This window comes from Anolis sagrei, chromosome 2 (assembly GCF_037176765.1).
Source record: "Anolis sagrei isolate rAnoSag1 chromosome 2, rAnoSag1.mat, whole genome shotgun sequence".
NCBI classification, from domain to species: domain Eukaryota; kingdom Metazoa; phylum Chordata; class Lepidosauria; order Squamata; family Dactyloidae; genus Anolis; species Anolis sagrei.
In genome coordinates, this window is record NC_090022.1 from 282,211,644 (window position 1) to 282,232,129 (window position 20,486).

Here is a 20,486-nt window from a genome sequence, read left to right on the forward strand (position 1 = left end):
GTCAAGGTGATGCATGCCATTTGCCAGCAAATATGGAAAACACAAGAATGGCCATCAGACTGGAAAAAATCAACTTATATCCCCATACCAAAAAAGGGAAATGCGAAAGACTACTCAAACTTCCGTACAGTGGCCCTTATTTCTCATGCCAGTAAGGTAATGCTCAAGATCCTTCAAGGAAGAATCCAGCAATACATGGAGCGAGAGTTGCCAGATGTTCAAGCTGGGTTCAGAAAAGGCAGAGGAACGAGAGACCAGATTGCCAATATCCGCTGGATAATGGAGAAAGGCAGGGAGTTTCAGAAAAACATCTACTTCTGCTTCATTGACTATTCTAAAGCCTTTGACTGTGTGGATCATAATAAATTGTGGCAAGTTCTTAGTGGGATGGGCATCCCAAGCCACCTTGTCTCTCTCCTGAGGAATCTGTACAAGGACCAAGTAGCAACAGTCAGAACTGACCACGGAACAACAGACTGGTTCAAGATTGGGAAAGGCGTACGGCAAGGCTGCATCCTCTCACCCAACCTTTTTAACTTGTATGCAGAACACATCATGCGATGTGCGGGGATTGATGAATGCAAGGCTGGGGTGAAAATTGCTGGAAGAAACATTAACAACCTCAGATATGCAGATGACACCACCCTGATGGCCGAAAGCGAGGAGGAGCTGAGGAGCCTTCTAATCAAGGTGAAAGAAGAAAGCGCAAAAGCCGGGTTGCAGCTAAACGTCAAAAAAACCAAGATTATGGCAACAAGAATGATTGACAACTGGAAAATAGAAGGAGAAACCGTGGAGGCCGTGACAGACTTTGTATTTCTAGGTGCAAAGATTACTGCAGATGCAGACTGTAGCCAGGAAATCAGAAGACGCTTACTTCTTGGGAGGAGAGCAATGTCCAGTCTCGATAAAATAGTGAAGAGTAGAGACATCAGACTGACAACAAAGATCCGCCTAGTCAAAGCCATGGTATTCCGTGTAGTCACCTACGGATGTGAGAGCTGGACCTTAGGGAAGGCTGAGCGAAGGAAGATCGATGCTTTTGAGCTGTGGTGTTGGAGGAAAGTGCTGAGAGTGCCTTGGACTGCGAGAAGATCCAACCAGTCCATCCTCCAGGAAATAAAGCCTGACTGCTCACTGGAGGGAAAGATACTAGAGATAAAGTTGAAGTACTTTGGCCACATCATGAGGAGACAGGAAAGCCTAGAGAAGACAATTATGCTGGGGAAAGTGGAAGGCAAAAGGAAGAGGGGCCGACCAAGGGCAAGATGGATGGATGGCATCCTTGAAGTGACTGGACTGACCTTGAGGGAGCTGGGGGTGGTAACGGCCGACAGGGAGCTCTGGCGTGGGCTGGTCCATGAGGTCACAAAGAGTCGGAGACGACTGAACGAATGAACAACAACATAAGTATCTTTTAAGAAATTGAATAGTAAGGAATTTTGGCGGCCGTGGTTTTGCTACCATAACTGCAACACGTTACTTGGCAAAACCTCTGGCCAAAATGAAGCAAGCAACTTCTAGCCTGCATGAAGGTATGCACATTTTGGGTTGCACAATGGAGATGGAAGAAACTATGATTCTCAAAATACGAAATGGCTACTTGCTAAAGCAATGTACTAGTACGTCTTGATGAAGCTGAACAATAAATATTGTTTAGCTTCTTTTTCTCTCTGCTTCATTTGCCTCCAACATTACCTTTTCATTTGTCAAAGATCAGAAGATGGCTAGCTATGAAGGGACTAGGCCAGGGGTATCCAATCTTTTGGCTTCCCTGAGTCACACCGGAAGAAGAAAAGTCTTGGGTGACACAGCACCATAAAACTGAAGCTACATATGCATACAAAGAGAGAGAACATACAGCACACAGTGGTGCTATGCCTAGTACAGAATAAACGCAATTTATTTCATAAGTCCTCTTGTTCTTTATTTTATTAGTTAATTTTAATAGTATTTCCTTTCTTCTGGGTGAACTGTGTGCAATTATCAAGCAAAATATGGTTAATGCTGTGATACTTGTGGATGCAACATATTCTGATTATTCAATTCCACTCCATGATCATCTACAACGTTTGCACTTGAGAACCATGCAAATAAGTCATTTTAAAAATCTGCAAAACATCTCAAAGTTTTAAGTAACCTTATGATTTTGTGTTGGGCCACATGTGGACTAGGCAAAGATCCTGAAGTATAAAGATATATCACTGAGGTTGGACAAGTCTTATCTAGGCAAAGATCTTGAAATGTAAAGATACATCACTGAAAAGTTAAGATGGTCCAGTCTCTATGAACACATAGTATTGGAAATTTCTATATTTGAAAACTAGACAGTGAAGAAAGCTGATGGGATGAAAATCAACTTGTTTGAAATGTGGAGCTAGAGATTATATCCAATTGGCAACTGCCACCCAGAGGACTTTTTTTTATCAACCATCCCAGGACTGTGGGATGGCCTTCTGGAAGAGATTTAACAGCTAAATGAGCTGTAAAAATTTAAAACCCAACTGAAGACCCATCTCTTCTGACAGACCTATCCAGTCAACTTTGAATCGTGAGTTTAGGATATGCATTCTATTACAGTTGTATGTTGATCGTTGTACCCTGTGCTTGATGTATGTTTTTTTATCATTGTGTGTTTTGACATATGTATTTTATTGTATGCATTTCTATGTTGATAAGTTTTGACTCTGTTGTCAAAATAAAATATATCATCATCACTATCTGCGGATATCATGGATGGCTAAAAAGATACATTAATGGGTTCTAGAGGAAATTAAACTTGAACTCTCCCTAGAACCAAGATGACTAACCTGAACTGTTGTATTTTGAACACATCAAGAAATGATTTACTAGAAAAAATGTAATAATGCTTGTTATGTTAGAACAGTGGTTCCCAACTTGTGCTCCATGGACCACCAGTGGGCCGCAAGAATGAAAATATGGTCCATGGCCTCACCATTACTCCACTGTTGCCTCAAAAGCATGCAGCAACAAGAGTGACTGGTCTCGCAAAACCCTCTTGTCTGCTGGAGCTAGGTGTGAATGTTTCAAGTGACCACCTTGATTAGCATTTGATGGCATTTCTTTGTCCCACCTTGGTCATTCCACAGATATATAAACCCATTTTCCTAGTTCCAACAGACCTCACTATCTCCGAGGATGCTTTCCATAGATGCAGGTGAAATGTCAGGAGAGAATGCTTCTGGAACATGGCCATATAGCCTGAAAAAACCTACAACAACCCAAGCACATTTTTGATTGATTTAATCAGTCAAGGAAGCTGCTGCGTGTGCAAGATCTGAGCAAGGTTCTTGAGGACAGGGTGACTTGGAGGTCTCTCATTCCTATGATTGCCACAAGTCAAAGGTTACTGGACAGCAGTTGGCAACAACAAATGCCTTTGCTTGCCCGTCTACCTGATGTCTTTCTGCAACCAGCATAAAGCTCCTTCAGGGCCAAAGTAGCAGTAACAGTTACTGTTATTGGTCACAAGATTTTTGAAACATGTAACACAAACAAAAATATTAAATGAATAATTGCAGCAAAGACAAACTGCAGCCACAGCTTTTAAGCTGCTATTTAAATCAATAAGGAAGCCTCCATTGGAACAATGCCACTTTCTCCCCAAAAGCAAACAGTAGATTTGAGAAAAAATATTTTCAGCAGGACCTAGTGATTATTATGTTAGTTATGAATTGTACTTTTTAAAAAACGTGGACATCACCTGATACTGTTGTTTCATTTTATCTGTTCATATTTTTAGTATGAAAGAAATACATCAAATTGACCTTCATTTTTGTCATGCACAATAAAGACCTATGCCTATTCTTTCCATGTTATTTCTGCCTTTGGCTCCAAATTTTCTCTTGAACTAATGGTGATGAACACATCAACTTCATTAACTGAGGGATACCTATATTCTAGAGCAGTGGTTCTCAACCTGCGGGTCCCAAGAGGGTTTGGCCTTCAATTCCCAGAAATCCTAACAGTTAGTAAACTGTTAGGATTTCTGTTAGGCCAAAACATTTAGGTATCCAAAGGTTGAGTATCACTGTATTAGAGTCGATTCAATTCTGAATAATAGCTGGTGGCTCTATAATGTGGTCCCTTAGGAGTCTATACATGTGTGTTTGGACACATCGCATGGCTTTGGGACAAAGAACAACTTGAAGAACAACTTGAAGAAGGGATATTTCCTTCACCTAGTTTAGGAGAGAGGCAGCTTCTTCTCAGTGCTCCTGTCCAAGTAGCACTGCCACTGTTGCAAGTCAGATAAAACAATATCACAGTCTCAGCTGCCAAAGGTATAGTACACTTCTATGGTTAAAGATAATTGCTATTGAGTGACTATGAGCAAAGGCCATTACAAAAACCTCAGGGCATTTCCTCCCAGAGTGCTTCATGAGATAGGGCATTATATAACAGTCCAAAATAGCCCTGGGCTGATACAAAGTTGCTAGGCTACCCAGATACTCTCTCTTATCTCTTAAAATTGATATGGAACTTCAACAGTTGCAACCCTAGCATTCAGCATGGAAACATTGCATCTTTTAGACTACAGGTTGAGTATCCCTTATCTGGAAATCTGAAACAGACCAAAATCCCAAACTGTTCATATGGGTGGTTGGGATGGTTAATTCCATTGCTTTATGTTGGTTCAAGTTAAACAAACCTTGCTGTGAGTTTTCTGGGCTGTTGGAGGCAAATGTGAATGTTGCAATTGGCCACCTTGATTAGCCTTGTATACATTTGCAGTTCCAACACACAAGAGTTCTTTCTCCCACCCTGAAGATTTCACAGATATATAAACCCCACTTGCCTAGTTTCCAACAGACCTCACAACCTCTACCATAGATGTGGGCAAAATGTCAGGAGAGAATGCTTCTGGAACATCACCATACAGCCCAGAAAACTCACAGCAACCCAGTGATTCCAGCCATGAAAGACTTCAAAAACACCTTAAACTAATTTTGTTTCAGGGAAAAAATAATTGTAAAATGTTTTACAAAATTATCTTCAGGCAAGGTGTACAAGGTAGACATAAATGAATTTCATTTTTAGACTTTGATTCCACTACCAAGATCTCTTATTGTATGTATATGCAAATGCAGACATTCCAAACTCCAGGGGAGGGGGAACCCACAAAATCAAAAAAAAAATCTGGTCTCAGGCATTTCAGATAAGGAATACTCAATCTGTAGAAGTCCTGTAATTCCCCTACCAATGGATCATACTGGCTGGAGACATCTGGAAATTTCTATGCTAAAGAAAGAATAAAAAAGAAAAATATGGGGGTGGGAGAAAAGAAGGAGAAGGACAAGGAGAAGAAAAAGGAGAAGGAAATGGCATTCAGTTCATAGTTTCCAGCTAAACAAAATTATTGAGGCACCAATGAATTGAGCAGTGGTTCTCATCCTGTGGATCCCCAGGTGTTTTGCCCTACAACTCCCAAAACTCCCAGCCAGTTTCTAGCTGATAGGATTTCTGGGAGTTGATGACCAAAACATCTGGGGAACCACAAGATGAGAACCACTGGGATTGAGGGATGCATTGAAGGACTCCAAGTAAACTCTTATCATTTTAAGAAGCAATACTCATGGTCCATCACCAAGCCTTAAGAAACTTCGTAACAAAATAAGCAGGGATTGAAGAGATATCTAATGCTGTCCATTGACAGCATCTTTAAGATGCAGCAATTATGCAGAGAAGAGATGTAAGTCAAGGTTTTCTGCTGAACATTAATGTTTGGGTTTATGCTTGATCACGAAGTTGACATGCCCTACACTCACCGTTGAAGCAAAGATAATGCCTCTATTTTATAAAACCACTAACGGTTTATCTTTTTTAGCATAGCAATGTATTGTTACAGAGCTAGCAAAAGTGGCAGATAAGTTCCACCAAGCATGTAGAAAATCCAGTTACTGATATTGCCACCTGACAAAATAACAGAAAAATAATATAAAACCTAATGAAGAAAAATCTATACTTAAGTACAATGTACATAGGGTTACAAATGTAGCATTCCTGAACTCTCTACATGGGTAGAAAATACAATTTCATCACCTGGAGCCAATGCCAAGGGACAACTGGAATTGTAATCCAATATATCTAACTAGCTAGCAAGTTGAGAAAGTTGCAATAAAATGATTTCCACATTTCTTCATCATCCTCATCCTCATCTGCCACAGCGAGGAAGGCAAGAAAACTGCAAAGTCATTTGATGGTCCCTAAAAATTGCAAGTCAAGTTTAAAAGGTCTCTGGCTAGGCCAAGAGGGAGGCAAGGTATACCTCCCTTAGCTTATTGCCAGAGAGTTTTTTGTTTGTTTTGTGGGGGGGGGGGGGGTTGTCGTGTCAGGAGCGACTTGAGAAACTGCAAGTCGCTTCTGGTGTGAGAGAATTGGCCATCTGCAAGGACGTTGCCTAGGGGATGCCCGGATATTTTGATGTTTTTACCATCCTTGTGGGAGGCTTCTCTCATGTCCCCGTGTGAAGAGCTGGAGCTGATAGAGGGAGCTCATCCACGCTCTCCCTGGATTCGAACCTGTGACCTGTTGGTCTTCAGTCCTGCTGGCACAGGGGTTTAACCCACTGCACCACCGGGGACTCCTATTGCCAGAGGGTAGGATGAATAGACAACTGAGACTTGAAAATAAGGGATTCTGTAGAGTTATATGGAGATAAAACATCAGCATAGACCAGTTTCTAAAAGATAGAGGAGAAGATCTATAGCCATCAATGTTATACTGATTTACATTCAGTTGTGCTGCATTCCAGTGAATGTTCTCAACTCCTACGCACTCATCTCTGGTTTTGTTTCCTTCAGAAGCTAGTCTGCAAGACAAAGCAACTGCCTGGAGGGCAGCAATAAAGTCCCAGATTTCCTGCCCATTAGGATGTCAAGAATATTCGAGCCCTTGGGCATGGAATCCTGAGACTTCAGTATGTTTCACCTAACACCACTGGCGTTTTAAAAAATGATTGCACTTTAGTTTCAATTTATATTGTAATAAAATTATATACCTCTCATATGAAATACAACAACACGTAAATAGAAAAAATGGATAACAAGTTGCTCTTTAAATGTGGGGGTACAATATGATACCAAAAGTTGTGCGTGTGTGCGGGGGCAAGGGGGAGTTACTATGGCAATGCTTTGAAATCACCAAGTGGTTATTGTTTGTGTTGTTCTGACATTCACCAATGCCCCCACCTTCCCATAATGGGAGCTTGGAATAAACAATCATCTTGGTATTGTGGTAATACCAAGATGCTGGTTTATAAAGCTATTGTCCTTCCAACTCTATTGGACGCCTGCAAAACATCACTCTTTACTTCTGGAGAGGTTAAATCAAAGTAGCTTCTGAAAAATCCTGCAAATTTATTTATTTATTTATGGTATTTCTAGCCGGCCTTTCTCAGCCCTAAGGCAACTCAAGGTGGGTTAGAGATTGGCAACAATTCGATGCCACACATTCATAAAAACACGATTAAAAACATTCAGCATAACAATATAAAAACCATATAAAAAACCATATAAGCATATAATCACCAGTGTCGTCCTGTTAAAGTCATTGTCCAATAGTATCATCTAGCCATTCCATGTTCATTCTTCATAGTTTCATGTTTAACTATTGTGCTGCATTTCCAAAATCTTGTTTGAAGAGCCAAGTTTTTACTTTTTTTTCAGAAAGTCAGGAGGGAGGGAGCCAATCTAATATCCCTAGGGAGTGAGTTTCTCAGCCGAGGGGCCACCAGTGAGAAGGCTCTGTCTCTCATCCCCGCCAGAAGCACCTGCAAGGAAGATGGGATCGAGAGCGGGGCCTCCCCAGATGATCTTAAGTTCTTAGATGGTTCATAAGGAGAGATATGTTCAGACAGGTAAGCTGAGCCGGAACCATTTAAGGCTTTATAGGCTAAAGTCAGCACTTTGAATTGTGCCTGATAGCAAATTGGCAGCCAATGGAGTTAGCGCAACAGAGGAGTTGTATGCTCCCTGAGCACTACTCCTGTTAGTAACCTGGCCTTTGTCCGCTGGACCATTTGAAGTTTCCCAACAGTCTTCAAAGGCAACTGCATGAAGAGTACATTGCAATAGTCTATACCAGAGCGTGGACTACCAGGGCCAAGCCAGACTTCCCAAGGCGTGGGCACAGCTGGTGCACATGCTTTAACTGTGCAAATTCTCCCCTGGCTACCGCCGAAACCTGAGGTTCCAGGTTCAGCTATGAATCCAGGTTCACTCCCAAGCTGCGAACCTGCGTCTTCAGGGGGCGTGTAACCCCATCCAACACAGGCTGTAACCCCACACCTTGATTCGCTTTCCGACTGACCAAAGTACCTCTGTCTTATCTGGATTTAATTTCAACTTATTAGCCCTCATCCAGGCCATCACAGCTGGTTACAGCTGACCAGGAGTACCTCTGTCTTGTCTGGATTCAGTTTCAAATCTCTTGGGAAGACAAGCAGACAAAAATCAGTGTTCTGGTAGAAGCGAAAACCACTACCATTGAAGCAATGATTCTTTGACATCAACTTCTCTGGACTGGCCAGTTTGTCTGAATGCCTGATCACAATCTCCCAAAGCAGTTATTATACTCTCTACTCAACAACAGAAAATGGAATGTTGATGGACATGAAAAGAGATTTAAAGGTGGGCTTAAAGCTAACCTTGAAACTGTGGCATAGACACCAATAACTGGGTAGCCCTGGAGGTCAGCTGTTATCAACAGTGGATTTTGAAGAGGCACAAGTAAAGGGCGGAAGGGAGATACATGCCAAGAGGAAGGCATGTCAAGCCAACCCTTGTTGGGACCACCTTCCATCTGGAAATGTATGTTCTCACTGCGGAAGACCATACAGATGCAGAATAGGTCTCTACAGTCACTTATGGATCCACCGTCAAAACTCTACCCTTGGAAGACAATCATACTCAGCCACGAATGGCTTTTTTGAAGGTCATTTAGTATTTTGTTATCTACTGATTGGTTCTGATAATGGTAAATTCCCTGCTTCCAATTTCAGATCAGCTCCTTGAAGCAACAATCCATGAGTTCTGCTGCCAACAGTTCCACACATTCAGTTACCAACTCTGCCTAATACAATGTAATTAAATACAGTATGACCCTCCTTATCTGGAAAAGTGGTTTCATTTATCCATGTCTAAAACAATATGTTCTCTCTAGGCCCTCCAGCACAACTCTATGGTATTCTTGGGCCAGATGTCCTTCATTTCTACAGGGTTCACTAATACTGACAGTTCTGCCAGTCCATGCAAAGTCTGGGTACATATCACCTGTACATATGAGGGTCATACTGAACAGCCAAGATGAGAAACTAAGCCAGTGTTTGTATTTCTCAAGGCCCTCCCTCCAACCCCAGCCAGACCCAGCCTGAGAACTGGGGTCCCACAAGATCCTCCTCCACATTGCAGGAAGAATCTTGCTATACAGTGTAAATACCAGAAAACAATTCCTGCACATCTGACAAAGTATTTGACAAAGGAACACTTGTGAGATTCTTTGGCTCCAGGGTAATGAACACAACAGCAAGCAAGCACAGCAGCCTCACTACAATCCTTTTCTATTGGTTTATCTGCTTTGCTAAAAGCACAATAGATGACACTAAATATTTTTTAGCTCAAGACAGCCAGAGTTAAGTCCAAAAAGGGGGAGAAACACATCAATGTCTGGCAAAAAAGCAGGCCTAGAAATGTCTGGGTCAACATAGTCACCCAAATCAATAATCTTGTTATGCAAGATTGAAACCCCTAGTCAAAACAACGCCCGATTATTTCATTTCAGAAAATATCTAAACATCAAACACTAAAAGAATGTGTTCCTAAGCAGAATCAGCTATCCAGCAACATGAGCTCTTGCTAAGAATGCCAGCCTCAAATCTGCATTTTCAGTTTAAAAGGATGGCCTACATATTTTTCTTTACCAAATAAGTACCCTCTCCAAATCTCTTTTCTATGTGTGCCTAACTATAAAAACAGCCAATGAATCATGAACAGTTTATCTGTTCAAGTTCTCATATTACATCAAACTATTCCCACCACAATATTTAAAGAAAGTGTGTGTGTGTGAGTGTTTACGCATGTTGGAGAGAATCTTTGCAGTTAGCAAGGGAAAATAAAGGCAGCAGGCAACACACAGACACACATACAAGCATACATAGCACACTGCTATTTCCAAAACCTGAATACATGAAAAATATTGTCACAAAACCGAAGCATTAATAGTACTTACAGTTCTAGAAAAGCCTACAAAACATATAAAATGGCGATCTTATGTGCCCTGGCCCTCAGAAAAAGAACAGACCCAATACAGAGCAGCCACCCATCTTTTTCCTTCCTGTAATATGAACCAATGGCTTCTAAAACAGACATCTACACACAAACACAGAACCACTGCATCCTGATATTAAGCATTAACACAAAGATGGTATGACAGTATACTTGGCTCCTTCATGCAAGCTATTTAATGCTCTGTCAAATTTGAGAAGCACAATACATTTATACCTGGTTTAACACTCTCTATATCAAATATTCCCAGGCTTAACAGAGATCACATGCGACTTTCAATACACTACAATTTATTCCTTAAATACCTTGTGTCATCTGCTGCACAATCAGGAAATAAAGAGGTTCCTTAATGCTTGTGTCACCCTCTAAATGCAGCGAACCCTGCCTGTCACCAGCCTCCATGGAACTTACCCAATCAAAATACTCCCAAGGCTTTTAAGATTGTCTACTTTATTCCGCCTGAATACAATGGACAACCTGAATTTCAAACTGGATCAGAACCCATTTTCCTCCTCTTTATCCTCCATCTTTATTTCTATTATATTTCCTCATGACTGCAAATGTATATTACCAAAGACAGCTAGGAGCCGGATGGATTTTAGTAACATAATGCATGTTAAAAAGACCAGAATTCCTGATGATTTCCTGTTTGGCGAAGTCGCAGTTTATAGCAAAAGAATCCCTAAGGCAAAAATGTTTAGTGTTCCAACATAATCTCTAAGAGCCTTTGTTCTTTCCTTTGCCACATTCATTCCTGCATTCTCTCCTGCCTCCCCCACTCCCTTTCTCTGGAGCCTCCAGCTTCACTGAAAGATGCAAAATGTCTGCTCGAATCTAAGTATTTATTTAGAGAAGAAAAACAAACCTTATCCATCATCTAATGTTCTGAAACACTGAGTCAGAAGGAGACATTCCTTACCAGCTGATGCAGCCTCCATCCGGTTTCCTATTTGTATGCAATTATTGCTCGTGTATTGTAATTTATCCTAGTAGTAATCCACTGGAGTTCTACAAAACCTTTAAAATGCATCTCTTCCACTGAACTGCAAGAACCTTGGCCACAATGCAGTTGTGCATGTAAAATACATTATATATATATATATATATATATATATATATATATATATATATATATATATATATCCCTTCCATCCAGATAAAATCATATATTTTGTGTCATATTTCTTGTAGCTTATAAAAAAAGACAAGGATGTGTGTACATGTGTGGAGTAAAAAAAATATTTTTTTCATGATAAGATAGAAAACATGTTTGCAAGTTTAACTGCTAATTGCAAAGTAATGCAAATGTGCTTTCTGTCATAAGGTCCACAATTTATGATTGCCGTATGGGGGCCTGTTCCCTTCTGATTTACCATAAGGAGGACACGTCTGCCTATAAGGTATCCCACACAAAGACAGCATTGCTAGCCTGGCCATGAATAAGCCTTTATAAGCAATCTGAGAAAACCTGGATGGGTTTAATAGCATTTCTTTGCCTAATTTAGTCCCTGCGCCTGGTTCTGGAATCACAAACTGCATTCAGGCTTTGTACATGTTATCCCCATGCTATTGTGATCATACTCAAAAAATGCCATAGCTCACCTTCTATACCTTGACCTGTGGAAGATGTTTTTTTTGGTAAAGCCAATGGTCAGCTATACTTCCACGGACGCATAGCCACTGAAAACCTGAAAAGGTTAAAGGCAGCCCCAATCAATAGGCCTACAAGGAGAAAAAGAAAAGAGTATGCCTTGATAAGCCTCTTTTGTAAATGCTTTCATGCACATTCTTATAACAATAGTTTGCTCCTGGCCTTTAACAGAGATGAGACACAACACACATACACACTTTCCTTGAAAACGAACCTATAGGACAGCATCCTGTAAATAAAATCGGCATGCAAAGCAGCAATCCTCAGCCATAAGCATAAGCAGAAATAGAAACCATTCTTTTTATTCTTTTGTTCAGCTTTCAAAAAAGAAACAAAGCTCCTAGGTAGGTACCCATGTGTACCTTCTGGCAAAACAAAGGAAACATTTTTCATCAGGGAGACAAATCTCAGCTGTTGTCTATAAAGGGAAAATAGAACGCCCCCCTCCAAAAAAAAAAATCCATCAAGAAAAAAAGGCAGGAACCAGCCAAAGTCATTGCAGTCAGATACACAGAAACCTTTATGACTATCCCATTAGCCACATACCAGAGCAGTGTGTCTAAAGTGTGCATTCACATATTGTTAGGGGATGGTGGTATCTTTCTGCTAGATCCTCTGCTTTTGGCTGCCATGGAGGGAGGAAGCTATCCCACTGTAGCAGCTCAATGACTGCATTGTGTTCAGGAGCTGATCTGCCTCAAACCAGTTTCAGCCGGCTCTGGTCACCCTACATAAAAAGCTATGGCAACCCTCGCTGGGTTGCCAACAAATCCTGAAAATCAGAGGGGCTCTCGGCTGCTTTTTTCTCGGGTGCGAGGGCAATTTCTGTCCTGTTTCTCCCCCCTCCCGCCTCGTTTTTCCCCAGTCGCAGCCCCTTCTAACAACCCACCATAACAGCAGCCTGCATTCCAATCATCCTCTTTTGCCTTTTTTCCTCCACAACTTACCTCCCAGAACCTGGCTGGAAAGCTGTGTGAGTCTGTAGCTAACAAAGAGAGAGAGAGAGAGAGAAAGAGACGGCAGTTAAAAAAAATCTCTTCACAAGATCTCCTTTTTGCTGCACCAAAGATACTCGGCCGCAGGAGCAAGAGGGTGGCTGCTAAGCAGGGTTCCCCTTGTCTCTTGCTCCCCAAGAGAATGAAATCTTCCCCCTACTTCCTCCAGCATTTGGTCATCTGCAAAAAGCATGCCTTCCTTACTCCGAAACAAGCTCAAGCACATAGGTCCGTGCTGCATTTGGGGTGGCTACTACCGAGTGTCCTTTCTCCCCACATTAACCATATACATGTAAAACGCCGGCCTTGTGGCAACAATCCACACTGAGAGGTGGTTATGTAAAAGCAAGGCCTTTCCCTTGCCGACACGATTCCTCTTCTCCACAAATGAGTGTGTGCATTTTCTGCACGGATGGCCTTGTCCAAATACGACCTGAAACAGTATTACACCCCCTCACCTCGATTCAGGGTCCTCAGATGGTATTGCTGTTCTCAAGCCTGAAGCCACAGCTGAAGCTTCTGAGATCGACATCATTTAAAAGCACAAGAGCCACCAAGCTCTGCTCTGTACCCACTAACATCTGACATTTTGACCTATGTAACTAACCTTCTTCCCATCCTTTTCTCACCACAATCTCCCCCCCCCCCCCCAATTTGGACATCTCCCTATACAATGACTGATCTTCACAAGTTCTAGCCACAACCTTTGCTGTGCTACCTTAACGATAACAAAGTACATTACCCCCACATTTGTTTGTTTCCTTAACTCAGAATTTATCAGGCACGAGGATGACTCCTGAAAATGGTCTTTTAAAAACAACTCCTCTCTTTCCTTCCTTCCTGTCCATGCACCGAGGGTTACTTCATAACCATTATTATTCATTTCCCAGAACTTTACACCCATTTTGGTTGAGTCCTCAGGGTCATTCAATGTAAGGTCTTCTAGACAGAAGCCACAATTTTATTAATAGCCTGCTATCTTACCTTTCCTAAAATAGAGCCAGATCCCAGTGCATAAGGTTTTTTGTGAATCAGAAATGACTTGAGAAACTGCAAGTCACTTCTGACACACATAAAAAAAACCTTATGCATTGGGACCTGGCTCTATTTTAGGTAAGGTGGTAAGTCACTTCTGGTGCAAAGAATTGGCCATCTTCAGGGACTTTGCCCAGTGGACACACGGATGTTTTACTATCCTGTGGGAGGTTTCTCTCATGTTCCTGCATGGGAAGCTGGAGCTGACAGAGGGGAGCTCACTTTGTCTCACAGATTTGAACTGCCGACCTTCAGGTCTGCAGTTTAGTCCGCACAAGGGTTAAAGCCATTGCACCACCATGGCTCCTAGTGAATAACATAATATTAATTGTCTTAATGCAGCCCCCAAATCCTTTATTAGCCTATTCCTTCATTCCATCCTGTTCTCATATTATAATGGATTCTACCATTGATTCACAAGCTCCACTATTGTGCAAGCTGCTTTGAGTCTCCTTTATAGAGAGAAAAAGCAGGTATAAACAAACATAAACAAAATAATATTATTATTAATAATAATAATCCAAAGCTCCTGAGGAGTGGTTGGTTTGCATACACACCAGTATGAAAGAAAGAATTCAATCACACAGTTATAGAAGATCCAGCTTGTGCAATTTCTTCCCATTTTAGTGCACTCTTGATATCAGTTCATCTGTATTATACAAATTTTCAAAGCTTCTGGTGCAAGATGGAGGTTAGCTCCTCAGCACTGATTTGCACAACCAACCATTTCACAAAGGTAACACAGTATTGGGCCTCCTCTCTACAATACAGATAGTTATGAACAAGATATGTTATATAGGTTTGTTCTTAAGTGGAATTTGTTTGTAAGTTAGAACAGGTATATTTTTCAAGTGTAACTTCAGCCATATATATAGTAGCTTTGGATAGCATAGGGAAGGCTTAACACTCCTGTGGTGTTTGTGTTTCTGTCTATGTCCCTGGTCAAAGGATTTCCCCTCCCTTTCTGTCCCCGTGAGAATAGGATTTTGAAATATTTGACTTCATGTGGAAACAAGGAGTGGTGATAAAGCTTCAGCAGAGACCACTTTCCCCCATGATAACTCTTCCAGGAGATTTCTCTCACTTCCTGTTGTCTCATCCAGTTCTTAACTATAAGTCATTTGTAAGTCAGATGTTTGTAACTTGGGGAGTGCCTTTCGGTTTGGGGAAAATGGAAAAAGCTCTTGCCTGAGACTCTGGAAGCTGCTCAGAAGCTTGGCCACTTGCATTTCAACCTGTTAGCCATCCAAAGAGGTAAAGCTATAGTAAACTGAAATCAACAAAATAGTTACATTTCTGATGGGCACCTCCCAAACAGTCAAATGTACCAGTTACATAGTAGCATCTCAGCCAAGTATGGTAACAAGTATGTAAGCCTTATACATAGTAGCGGCCACACAAATCCTAAGGATCTTGTCTAATCTTAGAAGCCAAGCAGGGTTAGTGCAATGGGGGACCAACAATGAATACCAAGCGCTATAGGCTATATTTCAGAGGAAGGAATTGGTGAAACCTACTCTGAGTTCTCCTTGTCCAAGAAAATGCTATGAAACCCATGGGGCTGCCATAAGTAGACAGACAACTTGAAGGCACCTACATGAATGCATCTGCAAAACCAAAGGTCCCCTACTCATCCCATGCAGCTACTATACATCCATTTGAATCCAGGTGTTCAGAACGAATTTCCAGGGAAAGTAGCCATGTTAGGCTACTACAGCAAAACAAAAGGGGAAAGTCATATGGCATATTAAGAGACAAAAGAGATTTTAGCTGCCAAAAACCTGCTATAGCTGCAAGGATGGAACAAAGCTTCTAAGAAAAGGTACCATTAAGAATCTTTAAAAACCCACAAAAGTGTCCCTTCTCAGTAAAATCACAGGGTCCACTTCCAACTACAAATGAAGTACTAGTCGAATATCCCTTATCCAAAATGCCTGGGACTAGAAGTGTTCCATTTTTCAGATGCGGGAACACTAGCATGACCACAATGGGATGGACATATTGATGGTTGGACACAAGTCTTAAAAAAGAAACTGAATCACATCATATGAAGTTGGCCATCTGTATCCATGGATTCTGTATCCACTAGTCATGGGCCCAAACTTTGTCCCATTCATTTTATTCGTGTTTCTGTTTCGTATCACCCATTCAGATGGCATGAAACGGCAAGGCCCCTCCTGAAATTAAAATTCAATTGATATGGATGGCAGGTGGGCCTGCCTTTCAAATGGATTGTGTAGGGCCGGGCAGGGCTTGCAGCTGAGTGCCAAATAAGGAGCACTCCTTACTCAGCACTCAGCTACAGGCATCCCAGCTCCTTGAACCTAAGTGCCCATGCCTGGCAGGGCCTACAGCTGAGCACCGAGTAAGGAGCACTTCTTACTTGGAGCTCAGCTGCAGGCCCTACCAGGCCCCGGTGCGTAGGCCAGGAAGCCTGAACCCATAGGCCCAAAGCATGCAGGTCTGTGGGTGCTGGCAGAGCATGCAGCTGAGGACCGAATAAGGAGTGCTCCTTACTTGGCGCTTGGTTGTAGGCCCTGCCAGAATCATAGAGTTGGAAGAGACCTCATGGGACATACAGTCCAACCCCCTGCCAAGAAGCAGGAAAATTGCATCCAAAGCACCCTGGCAGATGGCCATCCAGCCTCTGTTTAAAAGCTTCCAAAGAAGGAGCACCTACCACACTCCAGGGCAGAGAGTGTGTCTATAGAATCTTTGCTATGTGTGTCTATAGAATCTTTGCAATGTTTGCTATGTGTGTCTATAGAATCTTTGCAATGTTTGTGTGGTTTGACTGTGCTGTGGTCCACTGTGAGCCACAACAAGAGGTAGGTATGAAATAAAATTGTTGTTGTTGTGTTGTCAAAAGCTTTCACGGCTGGAATCACTGGGTTGCTGTGAGTTTTCCAGGCTGTATGACCATGTTCCAGAAACATTCTCTCCTAAGGAACATGGCCATACAGCCCAGAAAGCTCACAGTAATCCTTTGTTGTTGTTTGCTTGCTTGCATGCTGGTCGCATTATCACGGGGTGTCTGCGCCATACACCACTGGAGAAATTACACTGCTTAGCCGGTATTGCACCACCTGACATCCGCCGGGAAGTAGCAGCCAATAGTGAAAGGACCAAGGCAGAGACATCTCCAGCTCATTCCCTGTTTGGGTATCAGCCAGCACGTCAACGACTTAAATCCAGACATAGTTTTCTAAGATCTACAGAGACACTCGCTGGAACACCTCAGCAAGCGAGAGTCCAAAAGTGGCAGGCTCAAACCCAGCACTTCAACCAATGGCTGATACCAAATGAGAGACTCCCCCCTGGGCACACAGAAGACTGGGTGACTTGGAAGGCATTGAACAGACTGCGCTCTGGCACCACGAGATGCAGAGCCAACCTTCAGAAATGGGGCTAGAAAGTGGAATCCTCGGCATGCGAGTGTGGAGAAGAGCAAACCACTGACCACCTGCTGCAATGCAACCTGAGCCCTGCCACATGCACAATGGAGGACCTTCTTGCAGCAACACCGGAAGCACTCCAAGTGGCCAGATACTGGTCAAAGGACATTTAACCAGCTACCAAACTCATAAGTTGTGTATTTTTCTGTTTGCTTTGTTCTGTTAGAAATGTAATATAATGGACTGGCTGCTCTGACACGACAAAAAAAAATGTTGTTGTTGTTATTGTTAGCAAATAAAACAAATCTCAATCTTTTTTTTTTCCTTTTGGGAAGGAGGGGGAGAATAATACTGGACTCAGACCCGTAGCCAGGATTTTGATTTTGGGGGGGGGGGGGGGCTGAGTTTGATTCGGGGGGGGGGGGGGGAGGCTGAGGATCTACCCTAGCAAACCTTTTGTATTGTTATCCCAATACCCCCATAATTTTACTCATAAAAGCACATAAAATGAATCACACAACCCTGCAAGAATAAAAATAATATCCTCCTATGCCTGAGGTGGGAAAAAAGCAAGCCAGGGCCTGTGAGCTGCTTCGACAGCCTTAATAGAGGCCTAACATCTTCGTTTGCAGCAGCGGGGGTTGATTTTCCTGCCGCTGCCAGGCCCCTCTCCGCTCCAGGCAAGTGTTCCCAAGGCATTCCCTGGCTTGTGGCCTAACTGCATGGAAAAGCAAGGCCCTCGCTGAGCTCTTTCCCATAGCAAGAGAAAGAGAGGCACAAACCGTGATTGCACTTCTCGCCTCTTTTTTTTTGGCCCAGCAGCCAGGAAGGGAGGCAGAGCTGCAGGCAGATTATGGACAGCACTTTTCTTTTTTCTGTTGTGTTTAATGCTCCAGCGTACAAAGAGATGCAGCAGCCAGGCCCTACTGGAGTGGAAGGGAGGAAATCAGGGAAAATAATAGAAATATAAGACATATAGCCACATAGAAATAACAGATATATACCCCCTTCCCCTCCTTTTTTTCCTCTCTTTCCTTCCCTCCCTCTCTGCCTTATATTTCTATTATTTTCCCCTCTTTTTTCTCTCCTTTTCTAATAGGGCCTGGTTGCTGCAGTGCCCTTAAAAATATAAGACGTATGCACCTTTTGCTACCTAAAAATAACTATAGTTATTTAGTTAAATGCTAAAAAAAAGGACCTGAATGTAGAAGAAGAAATATGATAGTACTCATTTTAATTGAATTTAATCTGAAACGGCAATTTTAGGCCAGGAGTTCAAAGGGTGGGTTCATGCTGGCATCCTGGAAGAAGAGAGGTTTTTCAAGTTTCTCTATTGAGTTGTTTACTCCTGTTTAGGGTGTATAATAGTGGCAGAAATTGCAAAAAAGAGAGGAAAGTATTGCACCCAGAAAAGACGCATTTTGGGGACAGGGTGGGCCAAAAGTCACAAAGGTGCCTGACGCTTAGAAAATGATTTCTATATAGATTGCACATGTTGCACATGTACATTTTATAGATTGCACATGTTGCACATGTACATTTATTTCCTGTGTGTGCATAGTATATTATGTCATGTAGATTAAAAAGATATTGAAACCCTCTTTGTGACTTTTTTGGCCCAGCTTGGAGAGAAACTGCAAGAAGGAGAAAATTGCACTGAGAAAAGAGATTCCTCAATTCCCAGCTGCTAAGGGTGTGCACATTTAGATGCCTGTCTGTATCTGTAGACATAGATAAGAGAGCTCTCCCCCTTCCTCTGCCCACTTTGCATGCAACCTCCTCGCCCCCCATGCAAACAGACCTGCTGTTGCTGCTGCTGGTAGTAGCAGGAGTGAGTAGTAGCCTTGGGCAAGGCACCAGCTCGTTGCCAAACCCGGGGAAGGGGCTGATCCTGGCCAGGGTGCCTTTATTTCCAGGCAGACATGTTTAAAGGGCTGCTGCCTCTTTCCCTTGCTGCTGCTGCTGCTGCGGCTGCTGCTGCTGCTGCCAGAGGGAGAAAGAGCCAGGCCTGGGAAAGATGGTTGCATGCACATCAATGGAAGGAGGAGAAGAAGGAGAAGGAGAGATCGCGGGGCTCTTTGCAGGGAGGGAAGAGGAGGAGGAGGGGAGGCAAGGAAGGGGAAAGAAGGGGAAACACACACCGCGATGGTGGAGGTGGGGGGCCGGAGGAAAAGGCTGGGTGGAAGAGGATCTCCCCTGTGGATTCAATTTAAAACTTGTCACTGGAGTGTGAAGGGGGCGAAGGAGGGGAAGGCTTCCTCTTTGCTCTCCCTCCCTCCTCTTCCGTCGCCATCACCATCATCATCACCCTCGGCCTTTTATTACAGGCTTTTCTTCCTTTCCTCTCCTCCTTTCCATCCTTCCTTTCTTCCTTCCCCTCCTTTTTAAAATTGGGGATTCCCTCTTGCGGAGAGAAAGAAGAGAAGAGTTAAAAGCCATTTCCCTCCTCCTCTTCCACTTCCTCTCTCTCTCTCTCTCTCTCTGGCACGTTTTAATCCCAAAGAGAGTAAAGACAGGGGGATAAAAGAGAGAGAACTGAAGCTTTCTTTGAAGTGTTCTTTTCCCTCGCTCTCTTCTCTATTTTTTCCCTGTCCTCCTTCTCTTCTTTGTAAAATCAGGAATTGAGAAAAGAGGGGAGACAGAGAAGTTAAATTTCCCTCTTCTTCCTCCTGTTTTAATCCCAAGGGGAGTGAAGACAGGAAAACATAGAATGAAATGAGGCTTTTGGAACTTTTCTTCTATTCCTCTCGTTTATTGCCATCCTCACTTTATAAAATCAGGGATTTCCTCCCCTGAAGACAAAGAAGAGGAAAGAAGTGTTTAAAAGCCATATCTTCCCCTCCCTGGCATGTTTTTAATTCCAAGGTGGGCCCTTCCTTCCACACAGCCCTATATCCCAGAATATCAAGGCAGAAAATCCCACGTTATCTGAGTGTGGACTCAGTGCCCTTCCAGGCAGGGCCTTTATCCCAGGATCTGATTTATCACATTTATCGTTTTCTGTTTATCGCAGATTATATGGCAGTGTGGACTCAAATAATCCAGTTTAAAGCAGAAAACCCAGGATCACATTCTGGGATATAGGAACTGTCTGGAAGGGCCCTTT

The 20,486-nt window shown here is 42.6% G+C and overlaps 1 protein-coding gene across 11 annotated transcripts in view; it reads right to left on the minus strand.

Annotated features, from left to right (window-relative positions):
• The window catches only part of ZNF532 (zinc finger protein 532), a 55,256-nt gene extending 35,656 nt beyond the window's left edge, over positions 1–19,600 (minus strand). The window contains exons 1-4 of one of the 11 annotated variants that reach the window (XM_067464642.1): positions 19,182–19,600; positions 18,163–18,303; positions 12,903–12,940; positions 11,907–12,026 (exon numbers count right to left, since the gene is read on the minus strand). The gene's annotated coding sequence lies outside the window, so the exon portion shown is untranslated. The other 10 variants (XM_060761334.2, XM_060761333.2, XM_067464645.1 and 7 more) reach the window with 10 other exon arrangements.
• Between the last annotated feature and the right edge of the window lie 886 nt (positions 19,601–20,486).